At 43.9% G+C, this 22,627-nt stretch overlaps 1 long non-coding RNA gene across 5 annotated transcripts; it reads right to left on the minus strand.

Annotated features, from left to right (window-relative positions):
• Positions 1–631: 631 nt before the first annotated feature.
• On the minus strand, positions 632–21,743 carry LOC110959540 (uncharacterized). Of its 5 annotated transcripts, none has more exons than XR_002596232.2 (5): positions 16,137–16,333; positions 14,432–14,474; positions 10,789–11,068; positions 5,624–5,884; positions 632–2,408 (listed from the first exon to the last, which is right to left on the minus strand). It is a non-coding gene; the product is annotated as an uncharacterized LOC110959540 (long non-coding RNA). The 5 variants fall into 5 exon arrangements; XR_002596231.2 differs by having other exon boundaries at positions 14,428–14,474; XR_007945394.1 differs by lacking the exons at positions 14,432–14,474; positions 16,137–16,333 and adding an exon at positions 21,729–21,743.
• Positions 21,744–22,627: the final 884 nt, after the last annotated feature.

The following is a 22,627-nucleotide window of genomic DNA, read 5'->3' on the forward strand; positions in this document are numbered from 1 at the left end:
CTAAATGTGAAATAACAGTAGGTTAATGTGTGCCAATGCATATTGACTTATTATTCATCTACACTGCAACAATGAGGTCAGCATCATCACTGGTTACTACAGAGAGCATCTTTGCACTTAAAAATTTTACACCATAAGAGGACAAAGCTCTACTTGTCTTCCTCCCATGTAGCTTGATGCTAACTGCTACAGAAAATAAACCTCTGGAGTCCCTTATAGTATTTGAAAATTGTTTGATCTCAGGAGAATTGCGACAATCTTTTCATTTGGCTATAACATTATGCTGGAACTGAATTCCAGTTGATTTCTGTGTGGATGTGACTGCTGCAGAAAGCAAAAACCTTTAAGAACAGCTGCCAGCTATTGAGCACAATTTCCTTTTTTTTTTTTTTAAAGAATGCTTTAATTCATTTTCTCTCCATTTAAAGATAGTAGTTTATGTTCCTGTTTATGTATTTCACTGAGATACATTACTTCTGATGTAGAGAATGGTGACTGAGCTCAGCGACGGCTCAAGGACACCACCACAGCACATGTAGCTGCTAAACATTTCCATTTATCGCTGATGGTCTTGTCACCTAATGACACATGAGCAAAATTGACAAAAACATGCACAACAGCGATTTGTCCATTGTTTTCAATGTAAACCTTTATTACTATTCCAACACAGTTTTTCATATAAAGGCACATGTGGTGAACACTCATTCACAGCTCTTAGATTGCATAACACAAACATTGCTGCTTCTATAAAACAATAAGCAATGCAAGGCAGAGCTGAATAGATATGTTTGATCTGCATTTAAGGAAAAAAGAGATTTAGTGCAACTGATTTAATTATTTTAGACCACAATTCATGGTTTTCATGCCTCTGGACTGATACCAGAAGAGTGCTTTTTTTTTTTTTTTGCTAGAGATTAAAAACATAATTTCAAGCTTATCCAGGCAGATAAGTAATTGTCTTGAGCACTGGGATGTGCATGATTATCAAAAGAATACATTTTCTAAATTAGGCCTAGATAGTCTCCCTTGAATCAATTGCAAAAGCACTGCATAGACATAGATTGTTTAAAGTAATATTTAAAAGATTTGCATAGATTATCAATCGTAATAAAAAATTTGCCACTTCCCGAAAATTAATATAGAATGAATTAGGCTGCGATAGTACTTGCCTTATTGCATTTGGGTGTGTGTGTGTGTGTGTGTGTGTGTGTGTGTGTGTGTGTGTGTGTGTTTTAATGTCAAGAACAGGAAATTAAGGCAGTGTTTGAAGCCAATGTATTTGTCATGTCTCACCCAATGATGTATCATTACACTGAAGCAGGTAACTGTTATGAAGCAAACTGCTGTGCTTCTGAGCCTGCTGGGAAGCAGGTTTTAATAGTGTGGCCTGTTCTGTATACATGCAGCCATGAACTCCATCCTGCTGATCAAACACACTCCTGCTATTAGGAATATTAAGTCAGACAATGGCTCATGGCTGCACAGGCAAATCAAAGTGTGTCAAGGCTGCAAATATGAGATTCAATCCATCCACTGATGACACTGAGCTGTATTCTGTCATCTGTCACACGCTCGCACACGATTTGTGTTTCAGTATATTAACAACGGGAATGTAGGCTCCTCAAAAACCATTTCTTTTCATGATGTCTGAAGGAATGTCAATAAAGTGGTAACCCAAAAACAAAATCCAATGTAAGGATGAGAGGGGCTACGCCCAAGACAAAAAGAAAGAAGGAACAAAAAAACAGTTGCATAGAGTATAAAGACGACAGCTCACTCCTTCGCCATTGTGTCAGCCGACACATGGAGCTGTCCAATCGCAGTGCAGTATTATTCACTGCTGCCGTGGGTCTCACATTCACGTGTCTTTTGAGTCCTAGCAACTATAACCGAACAGAAACTGAACAAAAGGTGGGCTACAACTCATCAAATACAACCTAAAGTAAGTGGAGCCTATGTTAGTTGAAGACACATAATATTGCTTCATGTCTAAGTAGAATTGTTTATAGGAAAATATACAAGATAATAATTACAAAATTCAGTTTTACATTCTCCAAAAAAAAGTCACAATTATGGACTAGATCGTCCACCCCCGGAGCTGCTGATCTTCTGTCCGAGCCCACGGGTTATCACAATCACAGTCCACGATGACGTTTCTTCAGCTAAAAACACCAAAAGGCGTTTGACAAACAGTCCAGGTCGACTGTCGAAATAATGCATCAATCAGCAACATCGAGAGGTATGAAGAGTGCTCCACAGTCACGATGGGAATCACCACGGACTCAGACAGCAACACTGTCATCCTTGTTTACTCCAGCTGAGAGGCAGCAAACGGCCAATGAAGGAGTCCCGCTGTCCCCCCCGTCGTGTGTTCAGTCCACTCCGGATGCCTCAGCACAAGCATTTATCTGCAAGAGGAGAAAAAAAAAACAATGACATTAGGATACAGCTTTGATTCTTCCGAGTGAGTCAAAACACACCGTGAGGGCAATCATGTGAATGTCAAAACAATTATTTGAGACAATGGACTGTGAATTCCAATTTAGATGTATCAAAAGAAGGCTTGTCCTCATTGTTCTTGAAACATGAAAAATTAGTTATTGGGGGTATTTCTTGTGTGTCCTAATTCTGGCCGAGGTAAGCGCAGCTCCACGTACCAAGCTGAGGGGATTGAGGCTCAAGTTGAAAGGCCTTAACGGGAGCCTGGTACGCTACGAGCTGCTAATACAAAGAGGAAGCATGTGACACACCCTAAGCTGAGCTGAGTTGGACTTCAGAAGGCTATCAAACCCCCTTTTTTTGTTACATTTTCAAGCAGCTCAGACAAGCAACTTAAAATATTACAGCGGGTCACCGAGTTCAGAACGGGGCAGCAATGCGAGCGTCCAGCTTAGCAGCAGAAATCAACAATCGTTGTGCTAATTACCATTGCCTGAGCTATTAGCGGGCATCACGTTAGACTTGGCATTTAGCATTACAGTGTTGTCCAGAGAGGGTGCGCTCGGGCCAGGGAGGTAAGGGTTGTGGGAGGGATGGGTGGGGAGTGGCTAACAGCGGAGGTTGGCGGCATAAAAGGCAGTTTCGGGTATTGGTGTCGCTTTGAGTTATTGGCATCATGGTCTTGTTTTGTTGAGAGGACTACAGTGAATAAGCTTGTTAATGGTAAATTTACAGCCCCAGCATGTGGCCTAATAAAACCAGGGGATAGAGAGGATGATGAGAATGATTGCCATTGCCATTTTGTGTGTGGTTTTGTGTGTGTGTGTGCATGTGTGTGTGTGATTGGGATGAGGAGGGGGGTGTAGTTAGAGAAAGGGAGAGAGAAAAGTGGAAGGCGCCGGTAATTAAGAGTCTAAAAGAGTGTGAGAGAGGCGCACACCGCTCAAAGCAAACTTTGAGCCTAGATTCCTCACTTTTTATTTATGCAGCCCGACTCGAACCCCCCCTCCATCGCTCTTCACTCGCTCCCTCGCTCTTTACTTGTCTCCCCTTGCTGAATGAATAGCTATCACAGTGCTATGGTGTCCCATCTAGCAACACCCCCCTGCATCCTCCAGCCTTTTCTCAAAGCTCCCCCCTCCAGCACGACTCTGAATAGGGAGCCGAATTGAGCAAACAGTCAGGCTGTCAGCTCAATAGGAGGTCTGGCCATGAACTTGAAGTCCTTCCCAGGCCCCCAGCCCTCACATTAGAGCGGGAGGGGTGGTGATGGTTGGGGAGACAAGAGGAAAGAGGGGACGATGGCGATGGGGGTTGCAGCCAGACTTTTGGGGGGCCCCTTACGTGCCAGTGTTGCGGGGGACCCCTGCCACAGAGGTTCCCAAGGCTGGTGCTCTTGCCGGAGCAATGGGGGCAGGGTGCCCCAGCTGCCTGCTCGCCCTCCCCTCCCTCTGCAGCACTCAGTCTGGGCAGGAGGGGTGCTGACGGTGGGGTTTGTGCAGACGGGACAGTGTCTGCTCCCCTGCCAAAGCTCCTCTAGACCCTCTCACACACACACACACACGCAAAGATGCACGCACAGAGATCCAGACACAAGCTGCCGGCCGTGCCCACCCCCTCTACTCGATCAGCTCCCAGCCCTCCCAGGCTTCTCATCATCTCATTAGCCAACGCCAGCCACTCCACTGTCTACTGTTTGCATTGTTTTGGGCTCTGCATAATTTACACAGTAAATTGAGAATGGCCCCGGCCCCCTTTGCTCAATCTACCACCTGTTTATGGAGGCCTAGCCGTGATTAGTGCACTTTGGGTTTGACACAGTTACTGCAGCACTTCTCAAGGAAGCCAAGCGATGCCTTCGCTTTTTAAATGCTGCATCGTCAGATATTTAAATTACACAAAGCTTGGCATGACCTAATTTGAGAGCTGGAATCAGCAAAGATGTATTTTAACTAAATACAAGAAAAGAATGTTGAAATTTATGGATAAAGGTTAAGGGAAATTAAATACTTTTTTCCAAACTTTCTCATACACTTGGAAAATCTTGAATCTTTGATGCTTTTCTTGTGTCATTCTCTTCTTTTACCTTGACACATCAGTAAGAGCAGTCTCTCTGTAAGCCTTATAGACTGGCACCCTACTGTAAGTTAGCATTAGCATTGTCTCTCTGACCTCCACACCACAGACACAAACAAAAGGAGGTCTCTCCATTATGGGGACAATGGCGTGCATTGTTTACTGGCTGCCTTACTTAATCAAGCCCAGCCGACGCTAATTGGAGTTTTGGTTTAAGCGGTTTTCAAAGTTGGGAGCTCCCCGGTTGAAATAATGCTGCACTACAACAAGCTCGCTCAGGGAGAACAATACTGAACTTGTCTGAGCACCGAATGCCCTCCAGAACTCGCTTAAAGAAAGCCTTTCCAATGCCGAGACTCTGCCTATCACGCTCTCAGTTTTTTACCATGTCTTATCTATTACTCCTCTTTGTCTTTGTGCTAGTTTTATTTGCTGCAGTGTCCCTGTATGAGAATGTGAGTAGTGAGTCACAGATATCACTTTCCACTCGATAGATGTGCCCACCTTGACATTTCTTCTGACCACATTTAAAGGCTTGAAAAAAGATATTTTTGGAATTAATCTTAAAGTCTGTACCAGCAGACTGCAGAAAATATAATATAATGATACGCTACCACATTGTTTTGGACCAAAATACAATGCACAAATCCAAAGCTGCTCAACAGCATAGAGTTATGAATTGTGCCTCTGTATTGTCCAGGAGGCACGACTTGCATCGTATCTCCAAAATGGCAGCCACCGCCATGTCGGGGCATGCATGTGAGGATGGCATGAGAATTCCCAAACGGGAAAGAAAACCTGGCGCTTCGAGGACAGATGCCCACTGAAAGCCTCCTGAGAGAGGCATTGAGAGCAGAGTGATTTAATGTGAACACACATACAAAACACGCTCCACCCACATCAAGTCACCCTCCCCTCCCTCCCATCGGCGCATCTCGTGAATCGTGCAATTAACAAACATATCAGAGGCGATTAAAACGGAGGCAATAGCCTGCTGGAGAAGAGTCGCGAGGGCGCGAGGAGGTGGAAAAGGGGATAGGATGGAGCATCGGGGTGGTGTCGGTTAGAAAAATGCAGCATGGTGGGCGCAGTGGGTTTGGCGTGTTACCTGCACTGAGTGGTCTTCCCACTTCCATTTCATGCCAGCGTTGCTCTAAGATGGTGGCGCGGGCTGCGTTTCGCTGTACAGGAAAAAGGGGCAGTCTGCTGAGGATGGAGTGGAGGAGGAAGGGAAGAGGAGGAGGAGGGAAGAGGCGATGCAGAGGAGGGCGAGGAGAGAGGGAGGGCAGAATCAACAGCAACCCCTCCTCCTCCTTCTTCTCTGTTTTTCAGTATTCTTTTGCCAGCTTTCCTTCATTGGTGTGGTAGCCTGCACAGAAAACAGGGAAGGGTAATCAGAGGGTGAGAGGAAAAATTTTAAGTACGTAGTTTATCCATCAAAACGCACATGTATAGTTCACAGATGCATACGAACCAAACCGTGTATACACATGAATGTGTGTATACACACACGCATGCACACACACACCTTTTCATGTCTGTTCTCATGGTACAGTCTGCCCCTGAGCATGCAAATGACTTTCATTATGCAAATGCATGCAAATCAGATCCAACCATCTGAGAATCAAGGGTGGGAAAGAAAAAAAAAACTCGACACAGAGATTGAATGAAAGAATGAAAGAGAAAAGGAGACAACAGAAAAATCCTTTTGAGTGGCAGGAGGCGGTAAGTTAGGTAAACGCTCTGTGGAAAACAACGGTAGCCCAATTGGGCAAACATGATTACCTTCTTTTATTGTGTCTATGACTTAATTTTTTTATTTAATTTACTCCATTCTTGTCATTTTACAGGATGCACGCTTTGCATGTATTTGATGTCGAAGGCTTTCCCAGCATAAACACTGCGTTACTTAAATTCAAGAACACCGATGATGCTCTAAATTCCTGTCCCCACGTACTTTGCATCTGACAAGTACAGTTAAGCATTAGAGGAAATAATGCTGCATTTTCAGCATCGGTGGAATTGTAAACAGCTGTTCGGTAGTGTTGACACTCACCAGCTAAGCTAACTTGGATTTGATGCAGCTTCGGTAAATCCCACTGCATTTCTTTGAGCCTTAACAGCTGACTCAAAGCTCGTGCTTTCACTTTAAAAAGCCTGACTGCAGCCTTTCTCATAATAATTCTCTGCATTTGTATGTGCAATCAGTGCAACATAATAAGCACGACGAGTTTAAAGCAAGACATTAGATGGCTAAATGTTATTAGCCCTAACACAGACCACTGTGTATATCACATAAAAGGGGTACGTCTTAATTGTTTGAAATCAGCGTCTTTCTTTACCACAACCCTTCCCTCGATTACCCACACCTGCACATGCAAACCTGTGAATCTAAAACCGAAGCAGCACAATGCAGCCAGCTTGCTAAGTTCAATATTCACAAGCAGGTGGGGTCTGTATCTTGCAGGTTTAGCCACATAGTTCCTGAACCCTTCTATTCAAAGTAATCAACAAAGAAAGCTGACTAATCGCTGAACGGAGCATGCTGTCTGATTTTGCTAATACTCTGAGCCCAGCAGAAAGGATCCTCCATTAGGCAGCAGAGGAGGGAGCCAGCTTTTGTCTCTGGGTGTCAGTAGGGGAAGGCCACGTCTGAAATTGGAATAAGGTGGTAAAACCAGGGGTGACTTGGAGTGTGAGAGAGTTGGGGTGGGTAAGCAGGGAGGGGAAGGACTACAGGGGTGGGGTACTGCTGAATGGTGGCAAACCTCTCCTAATTGGCACTTGACATTTTTTTGCCATTGGCACTGGAGTGGGCCAGCTTTCAAGCCCTCTCCGGGTCCTTGTTGGAAAAGTGCCTTATGCAAATATGGCGAATGGGCTCTATTGTGAAGCCTCTGATATTAACAGCTCACGCAACAATGAAATTGTGTGCTTACTCTGGACTCGTAGGTGTGTGAGAGAGAGCTAGACAATGGCAGCGGGAGCAGCTTCAGTCTGAACAGACCCTCCATCGGATGCTTTGCCAAGTCATTTCACCAGAATGGGCTTTTCTGAGGACTGAGGCTCTCGGTAAAAGCTTTATTAATGACTGAAACAAACAAATGCATGCACTGTTTTGCTCTGGCTCTGAGAGTGTCTCTGTTTGTACTGCTGCTGAATAGCTTGATTTATTGTGGTTGAAAATACTGAAGGTATGGATAGAAAAAGGCTTCGCTCATTCTCTTTGAAAGATAGTTCCCCTCCTAAAACATCACTGTCTCAGTTCTAAATGTGAAAATGTATTCATGCTTCAGTGCAGTGCCGCACTCCCTCTGATATTTCTTTCTTCTCTGTGTGCCCGCATTGTTTACCCTTAACGTGCTCCCTTGGGTGAGCACTGCTCGAGATCTAAAGATATCTGCAGAATCCCTTTAGAGAAAACTTGGCAAATCACGGGAGAAATGTGGCAAAACTGAGCTGGGATTTCAAAAGCAGTGAAAATGATAAGAGCCCAGTGGTGGACAGCTAGGCCAAACACACACTCCACAAAAACTTCTAAGTCGACAAGGTCTGAAGCATTCTTGTCGTCTGAAAACACAATGCAAATTTCATTTTTATCTCCACACAAATGAAAACCAACAGGGAGGCGATCGGAGCAACGGGTCAGACAGCAGCAGTCACCCCCCGTGTGGTCCAAGCACAGTCAAAGTACACCTGTTACTGCTAAGTTGCCAAACTTAATCTCCTTTGTCTGGGGAGACCCATTGACTTTTGCAACCGCTTAAGATACATTCATTTCTCTGTGAGTGTAAGGGGGTGGAGGGAATGCCAATGTTGTAGAAAATAACAGGGTCTGGCCTTACCCTCTGGCCCAACAGTGAAGCCATTTTCCAAGCCCTGTTGGTGTGTTCCGTCAAGAGAAAGAGATGCAGAGAAAAGGGGGCAAGAATCACTGGGTCTTATTCAGAAAACTGTCTGGCTGCTCAGACCCGGCAGGCCTGAAAGGGAGGCAAAAGGGCGCATTGTCCTTCAGTGACAAGTGGACTAGCTCTATTGACTGTAAAGTCTACTGGTGGGGGGGCAAGTAGGACCCGACCACAATGGCTGTTTTTCTATTTGACACTTGGAGTCTAAATCTGCTTGCCCAGTGCATGAAAGCTAAGACAAACCCACCACCCTCCTCTTTCTCTTTCCTCTCCCTACCTTCTTTCCTTCTCCAGCCTTTCTCTTTGCGCTCTCTTTCTATTTCAGACACTGCCATGGGACACAAAAACAGAGAGAGCGACCAAAGGCCCTAAGGTGGTTTTTAGGAACTCTTCTATCTCCATGCCGTTTTCAGGCAGGCACAAGCGAAGACAGTCTCTACTCTGGGGTCCCTAGTGTGAAGTGTTAGTGATATAACTGTGCCACACACTGAGCCAGAACAAAGCATTTGCACCATGACATGCGTCTCCCAGGGCACTGCTTAGGGTATAAACACAATCTGTCCAAGACTTCAGTTCCCATTTAGCTCCAACACTGTAGCTGACACACAAAAAAAGAAAGCAAAAGGAGACATCTCTACCATGCTCAAATTCTAGCCCCCATTAAACTGTTAGATGTTAAATTCATAAATGCAAAGCACACCTGTGCAGACATACAAGTGCTTGGTTATTAGCCAGGCACAATCACTGCAATAACAGATCAAAGCCATGCCATGCTCATAAGTCTACACTGTAATAAAAATATATCAGCTGTGGCAGTAGCAGCACAGCTGAGCGGGAACCAGGTACTACTTTGCCATCCAGGAAGGTGACATCTCCAGCTGTCACTTCCTGTCAAGGCCCTCGTTCCTCTCTCTTACTAGCTGAGTCCAGAGCTCAAATGTCACACTCAGCACCTGCAATGCAGCAGACAGGCACAACTGCAGGGGTTGAAAAGATTGACATTGTGAGGTAAGGTTGCCACACAAGCTTTTAGGACTCACTTTCAGTTTGGCCCTGCACAACTGTCTAAAAATTGGTGCCATGTCAAGCTGAAAGTATCTAAACCCAAGGGTTAGCTGAACCATGTTGAGACAGCAAACCTCCATGTGGAATATGTATTACAATTGGCGTTCACTGCTGCCCTTGTAGCACCAGAGCCTCAGGACCTTGGGAAAAATCCTTAGTGGCCTCTCTCTGCAGGAGTGACCCTCTAGCTTTGATGGGCAGAACAGAAATCACACCTTCAATCAGCCATCAGAGGCCTTGAGGTTGAAGATCTGATTGACCAATTACTCCTCACCATGAGCCCGGGCAAAGAACCTAAAGGCTGAGATTGTTCTCCTTCTCTCACTCATGGATCTCGTCACTGGGGGTACTTTCTGCTTGATTGGCCCTGGACCACTCCCCCTCCGAGCCTTGCATGCACACACAGCAGCATTCAGTGAGATCCCATCAGGCCTTTCCACATGGTAGCACCTCATGCAATGGAGGCTTTGCCACGGCCCATTCACAACCAAGCCAACTGTCACGTCAAATCAAACAACGGCCAGGACCCCAAATCAAACATCTTTTCATGCAAAAGAGAGAAAGGAGTAGGTGGGAAGGGGGGGGTTAAAAAAATCAACAACGGCTAACTTAACAAAACTGGCCTCAAACAAATTCTTGTCTGTTCGCTTAGGTGCCAGCGGGGCGTTGGGAGGCCAGATTAACTCGGAGGGAGCATTCTTAACTCGCACAATCCCATCCAAGTTGGAACATATGTATAATTCATAGCACCGTATGCACCTCCTATGATATAAAAGGCCCACATTCTTTACATATTGCATGTTCTCTTGATGCCAGAGATGCAAGCAGTAAGGCTCAAATGCATGGAGCCAAATGAACAGATAGTTGAGGAACTTGGCTAGTGAACTGATTAGTCAACATCGAGTTGTTAAAGGACTTGACAGAGTCTACCAGCTTTGGTGAATCAGTGTAGGTCTTTTTCAGTGAGCTCGCCACTCCCGGCCATGTGATACTAAGACTAAGCCTCTGCATGCAGCCCCACACACAAGGATCATGCGGCTTATTAGATTAAAAGTGATCCTGTTGCACCAACCTTACTGTTATGGATCATTGCCACAGGCTGTAGAGAGCTGAAGGAAATATGTGCGGCAATGTCCTCTTTATTTATACATGCCTAACAACAGTATTCAACAGTTCTAGTTGTCGAGGGATCAGGAACAGCAAATATAGACAGAGCCTCACAGTAAAGTTAGGTTTAACGAAAGGCGCACACATAAACTCACATACATCCAGTTAGATACAGATAAATCATGCACTGTACCTTTTTGATGCACTGAGCTCCATCTTCTTTAAAATGTCCATTTTCTTGTTCCTTTTTACAGTTCTTCTGGCAGAGTTTGTGCTCTTTTATTTGGAGGGAGATGCGTTTGGGGTCTTGATGCCTTTTCAGGAGTGTAATGGGATTCTTGTTACTTTCGGTTATCTAGCTTTATGAAGAATGTACATCACTCATACAGCTAGATAACCAAAGATAACAACCAACCCCTAAGGCTACCCATCCTCTCAAGCTGCAGTCGAAGCGACATGGCCCAAGTTCTGACCTATAAGCAAAGGAGAAGGTTATTAATAAAAACTTACATTATTATTTGGTCTTCATCAATTGAATTGCATATTACTTTAAAGACTACAAATTAACTTGGTGTGGAGTTAAAATTCATGTCAAAAAAGAAATTGAAAAAAAAAGTTCAACCACAGTTAGCACCAACAAACAAAGACATTACTCTTGTGGCTTGGAGCCTTTTTTCCTCACGGAACCTAAAGCGGCCCTTAAATGTCCTGACCCTTCAGTTTGTGATGTCACTATGTGGCCCCCTCACCCCGCCTCGAACCACCTCAGCCAATTGCAAGCCTCCCTTTGTCCACCGAAACCTTTGATTGGCTTGTGAGTAATGCCAGTATATCAAAAACTCCACAAGTCAAGCAATCAGCGAGAGGCACCAATTTAAAAAAAAAAAAAAAAGTGCACAAGTTGTCGAACCAGTCCAAAGCAGCCGTGGCGCCAACCTTCCTTCCTCCGGCCTGGCGCCCATCCCTATGGCGCACCCACCTCACCCGCTGACTGGCTCCATAGGAGGGTGATGGCTTCAAACGCCGCCCCCCGCCATGACCCAAATGCATTTTTAAATTAAAAGAAGATCCTGGCTGTTTGACTACAAAAGAGACTGGTTTGTCTTCATTTACATTATCTGATGCCAAAGCAGTCGGCCAACGCTCGAGGTTGGTGCCAAGGTGAAGATAGAGGTTTTTCTAAATGCACATGCACACATGTAAAGAAAAATGCTCTTCCATTGCACGACGGAACATATGCTAGACTATACATACCCTTTAACGCCCAAATATGTCCAAAAAAAACCCCAATCAAAAACAAAGCGAAACACGTCTTTGCATGTACTGATGTAGACAATGCGGTAACACATACAGACACACACTCCCTCTCACACATGCCGTGGTGGCACATGGCACGAGGCCCCATCTAATTAAAGCAGCTCTGTGTGCCCAGATCCCTGTTGTGGCAAGCTCCTCCCCCACCAACGCCACCGCCAAGTGAAGCTCTACTGACTGAAAGCAGAGGGAGAGAGATGGAGAGATATTGAGAGAGAACAAGAGAGAGAGGGAGAGAGAGAGGGGGACAGAGGAGGGCGAGGCACCGAATATTCTCGCCCTTCATCACACACATCCAAACCCGAACACTCATACACGACTTGACTGGCAACATGCAAGCGTTAGCAGAGATGGCTACATCCCCATTAGCAAGCAACAAATCCCCCCTGGCATTGTTCTCCCTCCAGGTTACAATAAACAGCTGGCATTCTTCTTCTGCTGTCTGAATACATGTAGATTTTTTTTTTTTTTTTTTTTTTTTTTTTAGAAAAGAGGTGTTTTGTTGCCATTTAGAAGGCTGTCAGCATAGCACAAATCTTCGTCAAGGTGCTTTGTTTCGATCCACAAGGACAAAGCGAGGCCCTTTAAGAACAGAAACATGCCTCAACTCCCAGAATGCTGCTTCACTGGGTTACACACACACACACACACACACACACACACACGTACTAAACACACTGTGTGCGTTCACATGGTTAGTACATAATTGCAGACATATAAGACTACACACACACCGAGCCCAGCATAAGTATAGATACATGCAATTACACACTCATAGCTGCAGTCATAAAAGTATGGCCACGTACTTACAAATAAGCCTGTAAAATGGATTACTAATTTAAGTAATTCATATTTGTCTATTAAAAACAAAATAAAAAGTCCCAATTTTCCCCCAGTTTAAAATAGCCTAATTATAGAATGGCTGCATTTCAATCTTCTTTTCATTGTGTCATATTTTACAGTATATTAAAAAATCCATTTTATATTTTTCCAAATCTCAAAATGTTTAAATAATTTGCAATATCTGTTTAAAAACCATATCATTGACTTTGCTATTAATTCAGAGCTCCATTTGTTTTTTAAACCAATCAGTAATTTCTTACAATATTATTCTGCACAGGAATGGTGCAACATTAACATTAAAACTTTTAATCCGTGCAGCATGTGCTGTGAGCTTTATGACTCGTTTTTAGAGCACATATATTTTCATGATTTCCAAAGCTGCAAAAAAAGGAAAAATAATTATATGCAGGCTGCACTTATTTCCCCATTATCATTAATAGTCCCTTCATTAACACTGGCTTATTCATGAGTGTGCCGCAGTTTATATAATTCCACTAAACTGATACAATTTCAATATTTTCCTGCTGGGTTTTTTATCCCCATAATGTTCAGCTTTCACAATGCATTTCACCTAGCAAATTATTAACCCTGTGAGCTCAAAAAAAAAAAGGAGCTTGTGGGGATTCTGTTATGCCATTGATCAACCCAACAAAAGCTCCACAGTGTCACAGTCACAACGGCCTCTTTTCTTTCACTAAAATCCAAAAACATATTTAAAGCATCAATCAAGCTCCAGCTTCTTTCTCATCACCATTTAAACAAACCTCATCAGGCACTGCCATTGGCCAAGATGTACGTGACGTCAAAAAAATCTGGCACCTCTAATTGGGGAGGGGGGAAAATAAATATGCAAAGGTGCAGAGCTGATTAGCAAGAAATTGATTCCTATTGTGTAGTCTTATTGGTTATCATCTGATTAAAACCACGTGACAAACTCGGAGAAAAACGTTTCGGTTTTTCGCCTTTTACGACACAGGATGAATTTCTCAGATTGGATGCAGGATTTTGTGGCAACGAAGGCAATTACGAAAGAGTTTTACGCACGACAAAAAGCACTTTACGCACACGTTAAAACCACATTTAAAATACCAGAATGGAAATGGAACACTGTTGGTAACACACTGTGAATTTGTGTGTGTTGAACACGCACACAAAGTGTTAACAGTGGCTGTGTGTGAGTGTGTGTGTGTGTGTGTGTGTGTGTGTGTGTGTGTGTGTGTGTGTGTGTGTGTGTGTGTGTGTGTGTGTGTGTGTGTGTGTGTGTGTGTGTTGTGTTGTGTTGTGTGTGTGTGTGTGTGTGCGTAACTCGTTAGCTGGAAATGACGGTTTGTTGAAATTAAGCAATTAATTGTATGCACAATCTGTGTGTAATGAAATTAACTGCTTAACATTTCAGATAATGTATGAATTTTAAAAGGCTGCGAGTGTTTCCATCGTATTTGTGGTTACATCTTTACCTTTTCTTTCGGGTAAATTGTAGACTTTTCTTAGAACTATAATGCATAACTTTAAAAATACCTTCTATACACACGTTACACTGTAAACTACACATATAAAACGACCCACTAGTTGTTATTTATAGGAATACAAAACATATTATTCCACCAAACTTCCAGAAATGTCGAACTGGGTAACGGAAGCCTGTGTGTGATGTGTGAGAGCTGGTAGTTCATACCTACAAGCCAAGTGTTGTGAGGCCGCTGAATGTCTCTCCAGGGATCCCTGGGAAAAAAGAGACCATTATTTTATTCTTCAAATGGACTACAAAGCCAAATTGCCCAATTTTGTATTTTGTTAACGTCGTTGAAACAGCAAAGGCAAATTGTTGTTTAAAAAAAATGATAATGGGGCGTGAAAGGTGTCGACTTCAGCCGTGTGGACCGCGTGATTGTTGAGCAGCCCGTGTATCAGCACAGCACGTCACTGCAGTTCTCACAATAACATCATGCACGACCTGCAGTCTTGCGTCTTTGAATGCAATTAATGAGTTAAATTATTCCCTCTGAAATACATTGTAGTGGCACACACAACTTTATCTGTGTGTGTGTGTTTTACAACTACTTGACTAAATACATAAATGCTCTAAAATTTCATAACCTACATTTCTCCCCCAAATAAGCCCAAAATCCGCACATTTAAAATGAATCTTATTTTTTTGCGCAAACCTATCCTTTTTTCCAGATCCATCCTCTGCCTCTCCTCACACAGTGACCCCTGCGTGCACACAAATTATGCTCTCACGTTCATCATGTGAAACCTTGCGTAATCATACTTTTTAAAAAAAATATATTTTTGTTTCAAATCTTCCTCAAAGCTACACAGCCTCAGTGTTCATCCCTCCCGACGTGTCCGAGGTGGCACACGTGTTCGCGGCACAGGCCTACCAGAGCGCACACGTGTGGACTGGACATTTGGCCTTGTGATCCCTTTATCCGCCAACTATGGGTGTGAACGCCACCACTTTTGTCTTTTTACGCATGCATTGCAGGCCTGTCTGCTGGTAATCCTGATATCTGAGCCACATGGCCACAGAGTCCCGCAAAGGCTTAATTTGGGAAGAAAGACAAAAGCAGGGTTTCTTTCTTCCCCTGGCTTGTGTGAGATTTTCTTGGGTGTTTTTGGTGCCATATGTTGCCTGCCTGTGCAGCTCCCGTTGCCGCGGCAAGCAGGGCTGGAAAAGTGACCCTGCCAAGTGCCTGGAGGTGTGTATGAGAAATGAAATCAGGGCTGGAAGCGCCTTTTGGCCTTTGTGGCTTCCCTGTGAATGGCGCATATGAAGCCTGAGCACAATGCGTCAATGAGGCTGTGAAATAGAGGACTTTTTTTGCGTAAAACGCAGAAACAAAGCAGTAGAAGTTGTTCTCACACTGATGTATTTCACACAAACAGTACAGGCTTGTCTTGTGCATGTTCACTGGACATGTGCACTGCTCCGATGTCCATTTGAGAACGGAATTAACTAGCATTCAATCTCTGGAGCTTTTGAAGCCGATTGAAAATAGAACATTGAATAAAAACGACAAAATACGCTGAGCACTGTTGCCATCTCGTCTGCTCTCAACAGCTGCCATTCTGACAGAGATATCACCTCCTACTTTGCACTCTTCATAACACCAGGAGAGAAAAGACAGAGAAATAAGAAATAATGTGCAATTTAGAGCTGTTCACTCATATTCGCCTGCTGCTTCTGCTGCTGCTGCTGCTACATCCAGACTACATTTGCATCCTGCTCCGTTATGTGTGCATGTGTGGCGACGTACGCGATGCAAAACGCGCTCTCCTCCGTTATTTTAAGCGATAATCCGCCACTGTCGTCGCCTTTTCCTCCCCTATCTCTCTCTTCTCTACTTGAAGGAAAAACACCGGGATATATTTCATACTCACGCCGTCGCCTGCGAGTCGCTGCGGCGTCCGCTCTCCAAAAGCGCGAAGCGAGCGGCTCTGGAGATGGAGACCAAGTGAGTTGCCGGAGGCTGGACCGCTCGGTCTTCATGGCTGCGGCTGGCCGTGACGTCTCTCTGGCTCCATCCATTCAGCTTCCCTCGGACGGGTTTTCCCCCTGTTTTATTATCACCCCCATTATTTCCCTCGGAGGTGGATCTCGCCTCCCTCACCACCACCACCACCACCACCAACCACCACCTCCCCCCCTACCTCCTGCCCGCGCCGCCGTCCCTCGCACTCGCCATTCCTCGCGTCAGATGCAATATGAACTTAAAACATGCCTGCTCTAAAAACATATACCACCACCAAGGCCCTCCCCTTTATGACACGATGCAGGTTTGTTTTTGTCTCCACCCTCTCATAAAAAAGAGAAGAAAGCATACGTGGTCATGAATAAGCTTTGGAAGCTCAACTTCTTTATCTGCCCTTCATGGATCCAAATACTGGTGGCTGATGATATCAGGTTGGATGTCTTTATGTGATTTCATATTTGAGGCTAAATCATGAGAATTACCAGAAATATGGGCAGCCACACTTCCAGCATGAAATCTGACGACCAGATTCATAATTAATTGCCTAATTACTCATGAATTGGCGTCATAAGCGTCTCCAAACTCTTAGCATCCCCCCTCTGCTGCCTCCATTGTAGCCCTATTCGGGAGTTTCACGTATCAAGTGTGTCCGTTTTGAGCCCCGTTTTTTGGCCCATGTGGGATTATAAAAAGTTTCGTGTAATCTTGTCTGGCTACTAGTATTCGTTTGACACAAAGCCCCCGGCGGAGACTGCGGCCTCCGCTCATGCGCCTGGATCAAGTGCGCACATCCACTATTCTCATTGTCTGCGTCTTTGATACAGAGGAGTCCAGGAATGTGACCAGGGGGTGAAGACCGTGCAAATCAGCTTTTACTGTCACCGCCGAGCCCAGAGCCCGCAGACAAGAGCCAAGAAAGGGGGTCTGGGTCACTTGATTATCATAATAATCAGATCGCGGGGATAAAAATCTCCTTTGAATAAATTACTGCTTCAATAGGAGGCGCGACTGCCAAAGAGACAACTTTGTCAGCCCCCGGTTTGTTGTCGGGGGGTTCCTCTCTGCCTACCAATGTCCCGGGCTCCCCTTTTCTTTCTCTCCAAATTTTGGACGCTTTCCTGGAGATCAAACTCTAAATACGGCTACTGTTTCTCTCCTCCCCTCCTCTCGCCCTCGTCCGATGCCTGGTTACCGAATCCGGGCGAGCAGGCAGGCAGGTCTCGGGGCTCCTTCTTGGGAAAAGCGGAGTGGTTGGTGGTGGCTAATGGGCTAAGGACTGGGCACAATAGGCTGGGTGCACCATCCAGCCTCACCCCCCATCACCTCCTCCTCCTCCTCCCCCATCATCCCTCTCGCCTATTCCATCCTCTGCATGGGAACCCGGGCACCGAGGCCGCTCAGCATTGTGGTGGCACATCCCAAGTTCATTAGCACCCATCAGGCCATTCCTGCGGGGCATGGCGGTTAAACCTCCCCCTCACCTTCCCCTCCACCGTCCTCACCCCTCACCACCACCAACCACCTCCTCCTCCTCCTCCTCCTCCTCCATCCAGTATATCTGCTCAGGGCCTTGCAGAGTTTTTCCGTCTCCAAATGCAACATTTCTGGGATTGCAACTGAATTAATCTGCACCACTGACATCTTTAAAACCGCAGATTAACAAGCTGCCCTGCAACTGCAAATTAGATTATAATTCTAGGATCTAGCCACGACTGCAGCAACTTTAACAACAGTGGCTGAATGTCATTTTTACATATATTTGTGACTGGGTTTGTTTGAAAGCAGGTGAAACTACAATATAACTAAGTTTAAATTTAAAAAAAAATGCAATTAAATCTGTAATTGCAATAGTTTCTACCATTTTGCATTATTTGTGTCAATAAAATAAGAAATGCCACAGTATTAAAAAAATGCACTTTTAAGAGTTAAAGTTCTGTATTCCAGTGCAGCACAACTGTCAGCAAAAGTCACAGACTTAACCTAAATATTCCTGATGCATACATTTGTGTGCAGACTTTTCACATTATAGCTTGCCAGACTGCTGCTCCTTTATATAATGTCGGATGCATTAATCTGATAATGCATCAGATTTCACATTAAAAATCCTGAACTGCCACCAAGAAAGTACAAAATCTTGCAACTGAACTTGAGCTTGGAACATCTCAGCTAGAACTGCAGCTCAAACAGATGAAACGGTTAGTCGATTAATCTAGAACATTTCTCCTGAACTATACTAGTTTAGACATATGTATCACATTTTAAATGCAGTGTATCAAACATTCGATGGTTCCAGCTTCTTGCAGGTGAGAATTGTCTGCCTTTCTTTGTCACGTGTGATAGTAATCTGACTATGTTTGGACTGCGATTCAACAAAAGAAGCGGTTTAAAAATCACCATTTATGCACATTTTCACTGTGTTCTAACCTTTAAAAAGAAAAGAAAAAATGATTGGATCAAGAAAATAATCAATAATTGTGATAATACATGTTAGCTGCTGCAATAATCTCTGCTGTAGTATGTGAAGTGTTTTAACAAAATCTCTAAATGCAACACACTCATCAAGCCGCCAGTCAAAAAGGCTCAGTGTGTTGTGTTGAGGCGGGTTTGAGTTTGCAGTGGGATCAGAACCAGCAATTCTACGCCTGAGATAGAGTGTGTACATGATCCATTCAGCAGATTTGCCGCTCTCACAGGATCAGCATGAGGCCGACTGGCATCTCTGCAGCCGACATGAACCGTGGTGGTGGCAGCACAAGAAGTCATGACAAAAACATGCCTGGCTTTATTCATTGTAGCATTTCGCTCACTGATTTCTAAAATGCACACTTTCATTCATCTGGAAGTGGACAGCGTAACATGCTGCAAGCTGTCCCGCAGACGACGCAGTGAAAGGATGATGGACGGCTAAACGTAAGCCTTTAAAATACCCACAGCCTTCATACATCTTAACACTCTTAGGTTTCAGGTACAAATCAATAAATCCTACTTTTTCCCACCTAAAGAGAATCACAAAATGTCATTTTAGTGTGAAATAAATTCCAGTAATTTAAGCAAGTCAGAGTCACGTGAAAAATACTGTACTGTATCCGTGTGTGTGTTTTGTTTTTGCGGTGCTGGTTAATACCTGTCAGTGTAATTAAAAGCAAAACAGCAACAACACAAAAGCAGCCTGTAAAAAGACAACAGTGTTGAATTCACACCTACTGGTTGTGCTAGAATGGCACGTGTTCTTGTTATTTTGTCCACCCCTCATGCAATATTTTAAAGGCCTCATCTCCTTTAGATAACAGGTGTATTGAACGCTAATTTTGTGTTTTTTCAGTTTTGCTTTAAATGCAGTGATTAAAGCCTTAAACAGCATTAGATGACGTTAGCTTCATCAGTCGTCTTAAAACCTGACAAGTGATGTTGGCGTGACGGCGTCTCTCTGTTTTTTTTTTTCTTCTTCTTTTAACAGACTGTTGTTTTGTTTACATTTGGATCTGGGATTGTGTGTTTAAAGCAGCAGCAGGATGTGTTTACAGCCCACACACGGTCCACACTGAGCTAAGAAGCCACAGTGAGCCAGCTCAGCTGCTGACCAGCATGTAAAACACTTCCATGAATGAGAACCGAGGACCCAAAAAAAAAAAAAAGAGAGAAAATGGCTCAGTGCAGAAATGGTAAAAGCAGAAAATGTTTCAGAATTTGGAAGCCAAACAGGTTTTGTTGCTCTTTTCTTGTATGCTGAACTCAATCACTGAGGCATCCTTAAGACTTAGTGTTTTCCTATAAACACGGCTGAGAAGTCATCTTTATGAAAACACACAAAACAGAAGATTTTATTTTTTTCTCACTCCTATACAAAGCTAATAAATCATCTTATTTGGAAGGTTCAGGCATACAGTATGATAATGAAGGTTTTACTGAAGGCTTCACTGTAACATACATCCTTTTAAATCAGCAATTCCACGTTATTCTTCATTCACATATGAGAAAATTTTACACCGATTTTTACAACCAAACTGCTCAAATTTTCTCCAGCGTCTGCCTCTGCTTTCAGACCTCCAGCTCACAACATCACACGCACAAGAAAACCCGAGAGGACTCCACACGTCCTCTGTGTCTGAAAGACTTCTGCTTGTTTAGTTCAGGATTTGGACTCCAAACATTCAGCCCACTGTAATCCATCTGTCAACCGCAGAAATGTTGTTCCGTCTGCTCGGAGCTGACGATGTTTGTTGGCGGAGAGATTTACTGTTGGGCTTCTTGTTCAGCTTTCAATTGGCTGCTGTTTGCTAATACCTATCAGGATTAACTGAGGTGTTAAATATTGGGAATCATTACAAAAAAATGTGACTAAATCGTTATTTTTTTTTTTGCAGGTGATTGCAGCCGCGTACAACACAAAGCGGGGCGGTTTGGAGTGGATTACGTAAAACCAACTGGGGTCAAATGAACTTCTTATGGTCACATGTGATTTTGTCTGTTATGTTTGGCTCATTTGTCTTATTTTTTTTTGCTATTTGTGCTTCTATGTGGAGCTGGAGAAACAAGAATTGGCGGCTGTTTTCAGGTGGGCGAGAATGAGCACCTTGTTGAGATCAAATTAATGAAAGATCTCAGTCTTCTCACCATAATCCAAACAAAGAAACCATACCATCCACATCTCTAAACATTATGTCTCATGGAAGTTTGATTTTGAAACATGCTCTCCTCTGTAGAGTCACTACTTTCCTTATTTTTGAGGCTTCATCTATCAGCACAAACCCGCCCGGATCACCTTGAATCGATCTGTCTACCTGTTGTACATCTGCCCAGGTGATGCTGCTGCGGGTCGTGTTGTCGCGCCTTACTTCACCCGAGCTCCCAGTTCAACATCCCAGCATCCCCAGTACATCAGTGTCCCAGTGTCAGGGACGTGCTCTGCAACTCAAAGCTCCGGATCTTTTGTCCCCTCAAAATCTGCCCATATTGTTGCAGCTCTGTGGGGGCCAAACAGTCTCCTTGTGCCAAACCAGACAGACTAAACCCCCCCCCCCCTCCTCTAAACACTCTACACACACACACACACACACACACACGCACGAATGCACACTACTGTCTTTCTAAATAGTTCATTAAGCTGGGAGCAGTGGTGTGGTGGTTAAATAAGAAAAGCACTGTGAATTCAGACAAAGGGAAGCTACTAAAACTCATAGAAAACACTGATTTTCCTTTAGGTTTTGATTCTGAATTGTTTCAGTTTGCTTGAATTTGCTCAATCTGAGGCATGAAATCTTAAAGATTTTACCTGGCAGGGGTCAAACATTTTATTTCTCCCATGAGAGCAAGTGAATGGTCTAGTCTTGTTTTTTCCTCCTCTTGAAATCATCTCTGATTCTCGCCTGATTAGAAGCTACAATCCTCCAACTGCTGCCTCCTTCATGTGCTGCCATTTTGCATTTCCGTTTATTTGCTCGACACGCACCGCCTCAGAGGAGCTACAGGCTCCGAGCTGCACATCATCACCGAGACTCACCTCCAAGTTCTCCATCTCGGGCATCCTCTGCATCTTTTCAAAAACAAACCAAGCCCGGACAGCAGGGCTTCACTGCGGCGCGGAGCAGAGAGATAAAAAAAGAATTGAAAAGGAGGAGAAGAAAGGCTTTTGTCGATGCCTCAGATCAACGCAGGCCTGTTTAAAGGACCGGGCGAGAAAAAAAAAGTCTCACTCTTTCTAAATGTGCCATAAAGCTCCAGCAGGATCCCTGTCGGCTGCAAATAAGAGAGGCGTCCGCTTTTGTTTTTGGAAATGAAGGGGGGAAAAATGCATCCTGTAAAGCATGCACTAACAAAAAACATGGCGGATTGAAAAATCTCCCACGCCAGAGTCATTACGCCTGCAATTAGAAAGTCATTTGCATAAATGCTAATGAGTCAGAAATTCATGTCGGCACTGGAGGGAAACGAGGGGATTTTTTTTCCTCCTTTTTTTTTTTTTTTTGCATGTGGACTTTGAAGAAGAAGAGGAGGATTTTCACACGGATGGCGCAGGCCTGAGGAGGATTTTATTTTCCCAAATGTTGAAATTTTTTTTTTTAGCCACACATTAAAGCATGACGTTAGAATGAATTATTTAAGATACACTTAACATCCTTTATTTATCAACACTCACTGATCCTCTTCGTATTGTAACACATGAGACTTTAAAAATAAAGAGTCAGGCAGTGACAGCTCTTCAGTTCCGTTTTGTGCCATAAATCGCGAGCAATTAATAGTTGGGCACGTTTAATGTTATTTAAATAAAATGTAATTGTGCACGGATTTTTTTTTTTAAATTTGCATTTTGCAGGAATAGTTGTTCTACATGTAAATCTACAGAATGTAGTCCGCACAGATCCATTATTGAACATTTGCATAAGAGGTTTATGGCCATGG

This window comes from Acanthochromis polyacanthus, chromosome 12, assembly GCF_021347895.1.
Source record: "Acanthochromis polyacanthus isolate Apoly-LR-REF ecotype Palm Island chromosome 12, KAUST_Apoly_ChrSc, whole genome shotgun sequence".
Classification (NCBI taxonomy): domain Eukaryota; kingdom Metazoa; phylum Chordata; class Actinopteri; family Pomacentridae; genus Acanthochromis; species Acanthochromis polyacanthus.